The 12038-nt window shown below is 43.6% G+C and overlaps 1 long non-coding RNA gene across 1 annotated transcript; it reads left to right on the top strand.

Moving 5' to 3' along the window:
- Positions 1-452: 452 nt before the first annotated feature.
- On the top strand, positions 453-8738 carry LOC149345824 (uncharacterized). Its single transcript, XR_016292037.1, has 3 exons — positions 453-557; positions 1643-1716; positions 8605-8738. It is a non-coding gene; the product is annotated as an uncharacterized LOC149345824 (long non-coding RNA).
- The last annotated feature ends 3300 nt before the right edge of the window (positions 8739-12038 follow it).

The raw sequence follows: 12038 nt of genomic DNA, 5'->3' as shown, positions 1-12038 counted from the left end.
GGCTGAATACGCAATAAAAATACCAAAAATGAAATAAAAAGTAGGATACAAGCTTTTTCACAACGAAACCGAAACAGAAACTGGTTGTCACCGCCAGGTGGCTGCCGGTAGCTGTTTTTCTGTGTAACCCTCAGGGCGGTTCGGGTGCTGCGTCGCGTGCGTCGCGCTTCGGCGCTTGCTACAATTCGCTACTTGGATTGTGAGCCGTCGTGAACTGTGTTGTGGTTTGCGTGTGTTTCTTCTTGCACAAGGGTGCACAATCGCGCAGTGCTGTCTACGTAGCCTATTCGAGGCAAAGTGTCATTTTTCTGGTCTCTCTAACTTTTCAGTCTGTGCGCTTCTTTGTGTAGTCCAGGATGGGTGTCCAGGCACAAAGACGCGCGGGCAGTGTCGCGGTGGAAATGTTCCAAATAAGGCCTGGAATATTTTCTTCTGTGTGACTGCGTGGTAGAGAGTGCCGGCTACGTAGCACTCGTGCTGAACTCTCACTGGTTAGTGTAGTGCCCGTGACACGAAGGCAAACAGCGTTCTGCACGACTACGCAATCATCTGAAAAGGTAAGCAGTACTCGTGCATTATCCGAAGCATATAATGCTGGAACGGTGACCTGTCGTACTGCTGCAGTATTCGTGTTCAATGCTATAAAAAGCGTTTTTGAGGCGCTTTTGTTGTCGCCGCGGTGAGTTGCTCTGCCAAGAATTGCCGCTGTCGGTACTTGTTTTGGCAAAGGGGATGCGACCGTGCGTGCGCTAGCTTTGCATGATTTTGGTATGCGCATGTTTGCGCGTTTTGTTTCTTGTTGAGCACAGATTTGTCCTCGTATATGCCTCGTTCTACGCGTTTCTGCCCATGCTTGTTCACACCACCGCGCACGTTTCAAGGACCGGCACTTTGGCTGTGCGTAAAATGTATGATTGTCTTTCAAGATAGCGTTAGCACTTTGAGGGGGATTGAAACACTTTTTATTCGCCGCGGTTTTTGCTTGGCCCTAGACTGTTGAACCTTAGGTCGTGGGGTCGATCCTGATGGCAGTAGCCGCATTTCGATTTAGGTGAAATGAAAAAAAGAATGCCCCTGTGCTGTGCGATGTCAGCTCACGTTAAGATATCCTAGGTGGTCTAAATTAATCCGGAACCCTCCTATACGATCAGTGCCCATTTTCCGCATCTGAATTCAAACCCCACTATAAAGAAAGCACTGTCTCATGTTGCAGTTACCAACGAAAGTTAATTTCCGGCCGTGAGGATCTAATTTTTAGATCAGTATGTGAAGATATTTTTTTTTACGATGCCGATAGCGTTTCTGGCTACCCAGAGTATAGGATCTTGCATTTCGATCACTCTGCTGTTTGAAAATTGGTTTCTGAGGAAAACAAGTGACGCAATAATTGTCTCAGTTATTACGATGTTTATCGACGCTTTCGAACGCAGATTTGTTTTGCTCATAGCAAGATTCCTTTACTAGTGCTAGGGGAACTGATGCATTTTAAACAGGGTAGTTTTCCTTTGTATTGAGGCGTATACTTGGGCAAGTATATTCTTCCTGATCTTTTTACATTCATGTGATATTCACTGTTGGACCGAGTTCGCATGCTTGTTTTTGTACTCCTGTCATAGTGATAATGGGAAATTGGTATCCGCAGGAGGCACATCTGTCTTCCAGTCCGAGTCAATGGCATGGATTTTGTGGCCACCAGATGAAGTCAAAAGCTGTGTTGTAAGTTGTTACTGCATTGTGCTTTGTTTTTTTGGTTGCCATGAAATCTTCTCTTACTTTCATTGCTCTTTTCCTTAATGCTACTGCTTGGACCAGTTTGGATAGCTCTGGCCTGATATGTTTACATGTTTATATGAGTAATATTAGTTGGCTGTCAGAATGGGCCGGTTGCAGGCCATTTGAAATTTTACATTCAATATTGCTCGTATTTTAACCGTTGCATTCTATGCATGAAGTGCGAAATGTCTGCATGTTTTTGGCTGCATTATGTGATACTATTTGACTACGAATATTAACATTATGATGCATGTGTGTTAACTTAAATAGGTGTTTTTATGCCACTCATCGCAGGTCACAGATGTAAAAGAAAAAGTGCACACATGAGAACTGGTTTCATTACTGCTGCCTTGTTTTTGCTAAGCATGGAGAGCTGAGCTAATTGGTTCTGGGTAGAATTATGAGACATCATTCCAGTGTACAAAAACACATGAACGAAGAGGTAGACTTCATAGACCCCAGACTTCAACTGAGGTTGATTCCACAACATGAGCTTTTTACATGCAAAGTGGTACTAGTGACCCCTGTGGCTGAAAAGTGTTTCCTCGACCAGGTAACAATTATTCAAGGTTGCAAAAACAAAAACATAGGCGTAAGGTTAGCTTGTCACTCATGTTGAATGCATTGGCGTGACTAAACATTGCCTACCTGGCTGACCCAACACACATTTGCATTGCGATAATCTATTTCTTTTTCTGCCTGCCTGCTCCAGTCGCCTTACTTCGGCATTGACGCTCTCACGACTCTGTGACAGCATCAATGCGCAAGTAAGGAGACTGGAGCAGGCAGTTTTCACAGGAGAAATTGTAGCCTTAGTGGTAGAAAGCCAGGTTCGAGAGATGAAGTGTGCTGGGCAGTGCAAGCCGGAAGACAACGCACATTCGCAACAGTGACCTGTCATTGTGCCCTATTGCCATCAGGTGTCACACCGCCTCAAGAAGGCCAGTGACAAACACGATGTACATGTCGTATTTTCAGCTTGGGAAAGCTGGGATGCATGTGCCACCTGATAAATGACGTTACGAAAAAGCCTGCCTACAAAACTAAGCACACCAAACCCCTCGTTAAACATGAGGTTGACATGGTGTACAGCATCATCTTGCCTGTGGCAAACATTACATTAAACAGACGAGGCTTGCATCAATGAACGCTTGCTTGAACATTGCAGGACAGCTGATTCATTAAGTGGCAGAGGTCATTTAGCTGAGCACATTCGCCTTTGCTCGCACAAGCGAGCATGCAAGGCGTTTTTGAAAGAAACACATGCCTTGTGCAAGTTTAGCACTTGAAAGGGCTGGGAAATTTTTTAAGCCTTTTGTATCTCTGCTGAAAAAGAGAATTACGTCAGCAGCCCATCTGCAGCGCTCCAGAAAAAGAAATAGATTATCTGGAGGCAAATATGTTTGTTGGGTCAGCCAGGTAGGTGATGCATAGGCGTGCCGATGGGTTGAATGTGAGTGGCAAGATACCTTTACCCCTATGTTTTTTGTGTTTGGTTTTTGCCGTCCTGAATAATTGTTATCTGGTGGCAGAAATACTTTTGAGCCCCAGGGATCACTAGTACCCCTTTGCACATAAAAAGCCTGTGTTGTGGAATAAACCTCAGCTGAAATATGATGTCCATGGAGTCTACTCTCTTCATCCGTGTGATTTTGTGTGCCGGAATGATGTCTCATAATTCTCCCTTGTTTTCAGTGAATAAGGAGGGCTTCTGGTGTCTCTTTTTTTGTATGTGATGGTTATAACAAAGTGGCTACCCATAAACTGTCATTTTGGGCTTAATTGAAGGATCCTTGGGAATTTGTGTGACAGCATATTCCATGGGCACTTTCTTGAGAAAAATCAGTTATTTGTTACCCATTTCACTGCATTAACCATTGCTTCTCATCATGTCTCGAAAGTCATTGATGAGCACAAGCTTTCGAGTACCTGAGGGCTGTGTGAGAAGCCTTCTGACATACTTTAAACTACTGAGGATATCTGAAGACAGATTTTACCAATAATTGTTAGCCAATCCAAACCTCTTGGTTCTATCCCTGACAACCTGAAGCTGACCTGTCAATAATTAAGGCTGGAAACCGTTCTGATCCCCAAACTGTTTTCCTATTTTATTGATGTGCATTTTGCATGAACTGTTAGAGCACGAAATGAGTCCGCATATTACTTGCCACCATAATTCAAACTAATATTTCTATACCAGTCATCACGGCTCCCATTCTCTTTACTCATGTGCAATCCAACTTTTTGAATTCACAACAGATTTTCACCCAAATTTAGATTCTTTATTTTAGGCAAGTGTCATCAACTTGAATTTCTCCAAAGCTTTTCATGTTTGTCATTATAACCTTTTAGCTACACTCTCATACTTGAGCCTTCATTCTTTGATATTAGTGTAGATTCATTGCTTTCTGTTCTACGGCTGGCTTTAAAAAACTATTGTACTTCTTGTCTTATGAAGCCCAGCACATCAATATGCAAAATCATAAGGCGTCCCTCATCCTGAGTCACTTTGGGATGTTAAACCCCCATAAACCAAACCAAGCACATTACTAAAGTACATTAATATTAGCCATTCAATAACAGTCTTTGTCTTTATGTCCCAACCTTGTCTTTATGACTGCATTATTCAGAAGGATGCCCCAACTATCTCAGCTACTCTGACTGTATTGATTTTTGCAAGACGGATGAATGGGCTTGTTTGTAATTCATCGTGTCAAAACAGCGCAAAGAAGAGAAAGATGAGGAAGGAATGCGACGGTGCGAGTGCTGACTTTCAAGAAGGTTTATTGGAAAGCACATCAAAATATATACATTGTGGCCTAAAAAAAGAATGAAGAAAGGGCGCCTTGTAACATTCACTTTGGATCTGTCAGAAACAAAACGAAAGTTGAATATGAAGCATTTAAGAGCATGAACTCTTTCTTAGGGAGCGATAAAGAAGGTGTGTTAACACATTGATTGCGTTTTTTCTACAATTTCAGTGGCCTCGATCATCTCATGCACAAACTTTTCTGTGTCTGTCTAGCACAATGCAGCAGAAGAAATTACGCCTCACAGCAATGAGGATGTGGCAAACGATCGCAGTCGCGACAGTGAAACATCAGATTCCCCCTGCTAGCTTTGTTCCCATCGTAACGGTGGTCTTTTGACCTCTCATTGGCACCTCTGCTAGTTTCTTGCTGAAGTTGATACATTAGCCAGATGGTTCAACTTTAGATTATTACATAGTTTCTTGGCTCTGGACATTGCTATTAACAAATCAGCTGCTGTGTGACACTTGAACTCAGAATTAACTGCCTCCGTTGCCTTGGACAGAAAGACGCCTTTAGACATGACCACAAAACCACCTTCTTTATCAGCAGTTGAATGCGATAGGGCCCACCGTCTTAAACCCGTTACAGTTCAGCCTGCGGGCAAGTTCCTGGCATGGTTCAAACCACGACACCCCATCAACCAACGCCCCCTGAAACACACCTGTCACGCTCAGGTCCAGGCACAGGAAGGCAAGACGTCAAAGTATGGCAAACAGCTCCAGAATAGTCCTCTTCGAAGGAACAATGGCAAATTTTGGCCCGTATATGCTTCAAGCAGCAGACGAGGCAGCAACTCAGTGTCGACATTGTGCACCTTGTTTTCAGACACTCGTGCCTTGGCTTCTCTGCTCCGGGCTAGTGAGCGCAAAGTGGCTGCAAAGTGGCATTCCAGATGGCTTTCACCTGGTCAACGGTGCGTTACACTGTCAACCAGCCACTCCCTGGCTTGTTTTCAGGCACAAGAGTTTGACAACAAGGTGCACACCTTCAGCTTTGAGTCGCTGCCTCGTCTGGTCCTTGAAGTGCTTATGGACCAAAATTTTCCGTTCCTCCGAAGAGAACTATTGTGGAGATGCTTGCCATGGTTTGACGAGTTGCCTTTTCCACGCCCAGACCTGAGTGTGACAGGTGTGTTTCGGGATGTTTTGATGCAGTGTCACGGTTTGAACCCTCTTTAGGAACTTGCCCACAGGCCGAACTGTGTCGTATTTAAGAGGGTGGGTCCTCTTGCTTTCAACTGCTGATAAACGGTGGTTTTGTGGTCGTATCGAAAGGCGCCTTTCAGTCCAAGGCCAGAGATGCAGCGTATTCTGAATTTGAGTGCCACTTACTATCTGATTTGTTAAAAGCAAAGCCCAGTGCCAAGAAACATTAACAATCTAGAGTTTAACCATCAGGCTAATGCCATCAACTTCAGTAAGAAAAATTGTCCAGCTATCTTCTTTACCGCAAAGACCCATAAAGGTGACTGCTCCTTGAGGGTTGTAGTTTAAGAGAATGGAACCTGTCAGAAACAAATCGCCTTCTCTTTGCGACATAAAATTAAGTTGCTGAGCATTGATGACTCCTCTCGTGTAAGATCTGCAGAGAAAGTAACGCAGTTTCTACACAATAACTCTCGCACCAGTTTCATGGGGTGCTATGTTGACATCAAGGATTTATATTACGCCATCCCTCAATCAGGATCAATAATGTGTTGAAGAGTTCATTAACCGAAATGGAGCAGTGGCATTCCAAACGTCTCAGGCGTTTTGGTGAATAATTTTGTCGCACTTTTAAGCTCATACCTTCAGTCCACCTTTATTACATTTCAGAATAGCTTGTTTTTGCAAAAAAAAACTATTAGCGCCGCTGTTACGTGGCTTATTGCAGGATCTCCAATCCTGACGAAGCATTGTCGAAGGTGAGAGAGGAGTTCAGTCAAAGCCTCAGTCCACTTTGAATCACCAATGAAATTATAGAGGATATGTCATCACATTTATTGGATCTCAATCTTGGGTGGCTACACTTGTTGGGCTTACGAGCCAAGGGAAAACAAGCTACTTTTTCCATTTTCTTCGGTTCAGTCTAAGCTGCTCAAGAGGTGTCACTAACCTTTGCTTCAAAAATTCCTTATTGAAATCCTGTTTGATTGCCATGGCATCCAGTTTTGCCCAGCTCATATGCCGTTTGTCCTTTACTGGATATTCACAACCTTTGTCAGTGTCTTTAGCCGATTGCTTTAAGCAGAAGTTGAAACATTCCTTTTGTGCCCCCGTCGAGACTGTAACTCCCAAAAGGAAGTTTGTACGTACCTGTTCCCTACATCCACAATTCATCGCACCGGTTAAATAGGCAGTCGAGTTGGCGTTGATATTGTTTTTCTAACCCTATGAAGTTTCAGTACCTGTAGTCAACCGAGATTATCCATCAGAGTCTCTTCGTGCACTGCACAGAAGACATAGTGTGTTCGAACGCCTTGAAATGCGGCTATGTTTACATTGGGAAAACAGGCAAGTGTGTCACTGAGAGGTTTAAAAGACCACCACGACGATGTGAACAAAGCTTGCGGGAGAACTTTGATGATTCACTGTCGCAATTGCAATTGTTTGCCAGATCCTAAATGCTGTGAACCGGAATTCATGTTCTGCATTTTGCCTGACAGACACAGAAAAGTTTGTGCGTGAGGTAATCGAGGCCGCTGAAATTTAAAAAAAACCGCAATCACTGTGTTAGCACACCTTCTTTATCGCTTCCTAAGGAAGAGTTCATGCTCTTAAATGCTTCTTTGTCAGTTTTTGTTTTGTTTTACACTCATGCAATGTGGTTGACACAAGGTGCCCTTTGTTCGTTGTTTTTTTTAGGCCACAGTGCATATATTTTGACGTGGTTTCCAATACACAATGGCGATAGTCAGCACTCATGCCATCATATTTATTCCTTCGTTGTCCTTGTCTTGTCTGCATTGTTTTGTCACAACGTATTCACCTCCTTTCCCACCTCTAGGGTTAATGGTATGGAGAAACCTTAACCAGATGCAGCCCCACATACTTGGAGCATGTCACGGTACATGCTGCTGGCACCACAAGGGCACTCAGGTTTATCAGGAGATGTCATGATCTGTGTGCTCTTGCCGTGCTGCGCAGTTTATGCATAAAACTTTTATTGATTCCAAACTGAAGTATTCCCTAGCTCTTTCAATTTTGCATCAAACTGTTTGATGCTACGCCACCAACTCCCTTTAATCCAACAGCGACACTTGGTACAGCATATGTGTAATCAGTCATCTCATTTGACCACCAGACATCACTGCATAAAAGGGGAAATCGCTCGTTTAGGTGTGTTCCATATACTCTACAATACTTTTCCACAACTTAATGTTAAATGTTGCTGCCCCGCTTCAGACCAGGATGCCATCACAACTAAATCAAGAAATTTTTCCTGTTCCCATTGAAGAATAAATTGGCTACCTCACCACATTTTCATTGCATGTGGTCCCTCAAAATTATGAAAATAAGTGATATCGCTTGGAGCATTGACACTGGTTTGTTTTACCTTTTGTTTGCTGCTGTTTTTATTTTTTGCAACTGATGTATCAATGGATTGTATGCCTCTTTTCTTAGTGTATCGTCTGCGACATCTCAGCTGTGCTACTGCAGTCACCCTTCTGATGTTACCTTTATATTGTCCCTCTTATTAATACCCCACTAAAAGCCTTCAGAGGACAAAAAACGATGGCTTTTTTATTTTGGTCATTATGGCACACGTCAGGCTTATGTTTAGGGATATAGGAGAGGCCTTTGTCTTGCAGTGGTGCTAGTTATGCTGCTGATGATGGTACTTAATGACGAGCATATGATATATTGAATAAGAACCTCAAATTATTTTTCTTTTTGAGTGCGAATAGCTTCAGTGGTTCTTGATTTAGGCTCACTTTATTCCTGTGGCCACAATACGGAGTTTACTTTTTTAGCACTCTAATAATGGCAAGAATAAAAACTTGTGGATCCTAATTCTTTCATTTCAATCTTTTCTGCAGAGTTCATCGCCCAGTTTTCCCAAGCCCTCATGCACCGGTGGTACATCAACAAGGCTGTTTCATGGGGCCCAGCTGCATTGACAAGTGGCTAAAGAAGAGCAAGAGGAGCATGAACACAAAATAAAACTGGCTGTAGGAGCTTCATCTATTTTGAAATTTGCTGTCTCATTGCGACAGACATAACATTGCCACATGGCCCCTGCCCCAACATCTCCCAATCATTCCAACATGCCCAATCATTCCAACATGCCCAGTCATTCCAACGTGCCCAGTCATTCCAACATGCCCAGTCATTCCAACATGCCCAGTCATTCCAACATATTTTCCATTACCATAATCCACCAAGGTTTCCAGTGTTGGTTTCCAATATTTACATCATTGCCTTTTTTCCAATAGGGATGGGATAAGAGTTAATGGAGAATACCTGAGTAATTTGCGATTCGCTGATGACATTGCTTTGCTAAGCCACTCAGGACAAGGACTACAAAGAATAATCAATGAGTTAGGCAGAGCAGAACGGCGGGGCTAAAAATTAACATGCAGAAAACCAAAGTAATGTTCAACAACCTAGCAAAGGAAAAGCAGTTCGCACTTGGTAGCGAGGTGCTGGAAGTAGTAAGAGAATATGTCTACTCAGTGCAGGTAGTGACCGCAGATCCGGATCAATGACAAGGAAATAACTAGAAGAATAAGAATGGGGTGGAGCGCATATGGCAAGTTCTCTCAGATTATGAATGGCAGCTTGCCAATATCCTTCAAGAGAAAAGTATACAACAGCTGTATCTTACCGGTACTCACCTATGGGGCAGAAACGTGGAGGCTAGCAAAGAGGGTTCAGCTTAAGTTAAGGACAACGCAGCGAGCTATGGAAAGACAAATAATGGGCGTAACGTTAAGAGATCGGAAGAGGGCGGAGTGGGTGAGAGAACAAAGGCGGGTTAGTGATATCCTAGTTGAAATCAAGAGGAAGAAATGGGCTTGGGCAGGGCATGTAATGCGAATGCAAGATAACCGCTTGTCCTTAAGGGTAACGGAGTGGATTCCAAGAGAAGGCAGGCGTAGCAGGGGAGGGCAGAAAGTTAGGTGGGCGGATGAGATACAGAAGTTCGCGGGGATACAGTGGCCGCAACAGGGAAATGACAGGGTTAATCGGAGAGACATGGGACAGGCCTTTGCCCTGCAGTGGGTGCAGTCAGGCTGATGATGATGATGATAACTCACTCCTTTTAAATTCGACAAAACACGCCACACAAGCAACAGTGGTGGCAGCTGTATAGGCAGTAAGCACAGAAATGGCGGTTCACGGTATGGAAAAGCTTTCAAACCTGAAATGATAGTAAACAATGTCTGGATAAGTGGGTATGCCTGCGCACAATACTGTCTAGCTATTTTTGGGTGAAAATGATAAGAAAGCCTTTAAGGCCTCATCTTTGTTGACAGAAGGTTATCAGCAGAGGTGTCACGCTTTTCGGTTGGTCGAAACGGTTATGACATCAAAGTGCGTGGCTTCGAAGTAATGAGGTTACCCACGGATGCCTGACGCCCCCTTTTGGAGCAGACGACAACTGATGAAAAATAGTTGTCCGCTCCGACGGGGGGCGTAAGGCATCCGTTGGTGACCGTGGTCCGTGGGAGACATGAATGGCCACATTGAGGATCTGGATGGATACACCGATTGTAACGAAAAGTTAATGCTAGACTTCTGTGAGCGGCACAGCGTAGTTATTGTCAATAGAGAAACTAAATGGGAGGGACAAATCACGTGGGAATCCCGTAACAGGCACACAACCTTTGACTACTCTCTAATGTCGCAGGGCATCTATAGCAAGTTCGCAATAATGGAAATAGACGAAGAGGGGAAGTACAGCCTCGGAGGGGATTATAAACGTAATAGTCTATAGTTGGGAGCCCTAGTAAGAAGAGAAATGCAGTGAAGTCAAAAAGACAACGCAGAATTAAACGACGAGAAAATAGTGCTCACAGCAGCAGACATAGAGGAGGAAATCGAGAAACGCCTATGGAAAAGTGGGATTATAACCAGTTAGAACTATTCATTACTACAAAAATGAAAGCAGTCAAAGGATTAAACCGCTGGATTAGAAAGAGGAAGCCACGAAGCTGGTGAATATGGAAATTAAGGAGGTCATCGAACAACGACGAGCGGCTTCAAGGGAACACAGAGAAGCAAAGAGGGGGCAGTTATCTGAAGAGGAAATAGCCGAAAAATGAGAATCTTATCGACGAAAGAAACAGCAAGTTCAGGTCCTCGTCCAGGCTAAAATAAAACAGTCGTCTGGTCAAATGTTGGCTGAAGTTCGCGAAGCAAATAAAGGGGGGTGAAGAAAATTCTGGGACCATATAAGCTGTTCATGAAAAATAAACAAAAGAAAGCAGGAACAGATTAAAAGTGCTGAGGAAAATGTTTGGAGGGAGACGATGCTGTGAACTACCTCACGTAAGTTGTAGCTGTGTCATTTAGCAACGGCAACAGGATAATCTCCCCAAGGGAGGGAGCAACACAGGACAGAACAATAGAGAACAGCTTAGAACTGACTAGTCTTAACTGGGAAATGACGGAAGCAAATATTCCTAAAATCACATCCGCGGCGATAGACGGAATTCCAGTTAAGCTGATTAATGCACTTGGCCCAAGGAGCAAGGAAACGCCGGTAAAAGCATTAGAGACAGTCATAACAAATAAGCAAATTCTGCAGAGCTGGTGAGAGAGTAAAATGAATTTGATTTATAAAGGGAAAGGAGATAGGATGAACAAAAAATCCTTCCCGTCCGATTACGATAACAACTGTTATACACAGGCTGGCGATGCAGGTGGTGAACTTAAGAATGCAGTCGTATGTACAAGGTAATAGGATACTCGGAGAACATCAGAATGGGTTCAGAACGGGTAGGCGATTAGATGATAGTCTGTTCGTGCTTACCCAATGCGTAGAAATAGCTAAGGCGGAAAACAGACCTCTGTTTTTAGCCTCTCTGGACATAAGCGGTGCATACGATAACGTGAACAGGCAACTCCTGTGGAGCATATTGAGAGATTTAGGTACCAGTCATGAGGTAATTGATTTTATACAGGAAATCTACCGAGAAAATGAAGTTGAAATTACATGGGAAAGGAAAAAAAGTTCCACAACTGTGGGGGTGCACAAAGGATTAAGGCAAGATTGTCCTCTATCACCGCTGCTGTTCATGCTCTACGTGATAAATATGGAAAGAAGGCTAGAAGAAAGTAATCTAGGTTATAATCTGTCGTACAGATTCGGCGGAATGTAGTTGAGCAGCGACTCCCGGGTTTAATGTATGCGGACGATATTGTACTGTTAGCAGATAGCCAGGAAGATTTACAAACTTTGGTTAATTGCTGTGGAGATGAAGGAGACGCTCTAGGACTCAGTTTTAGCGCAACTAAATCAGGTGTC

Source organism: Amblyomma mixtum, chromosome 4 (assembly GCF_055824585.1).
Source record: "Amblyomma mixtum isolate Tamu chromosome 4, ASM5582458v1, whole genome shotgun sequence".
Lineage (NCBI taxonomy): Eukaryota > Metazoa > Arthropoda > Arachnida > Ixodida > Ixodidae > Amblyomma > Amblyomma mixtum.
The sequence above is the reverse complement of the archived record's forward strand: the minus strand, read 5'-3'. Positions and strand labels throughout refer to the sequence as shown.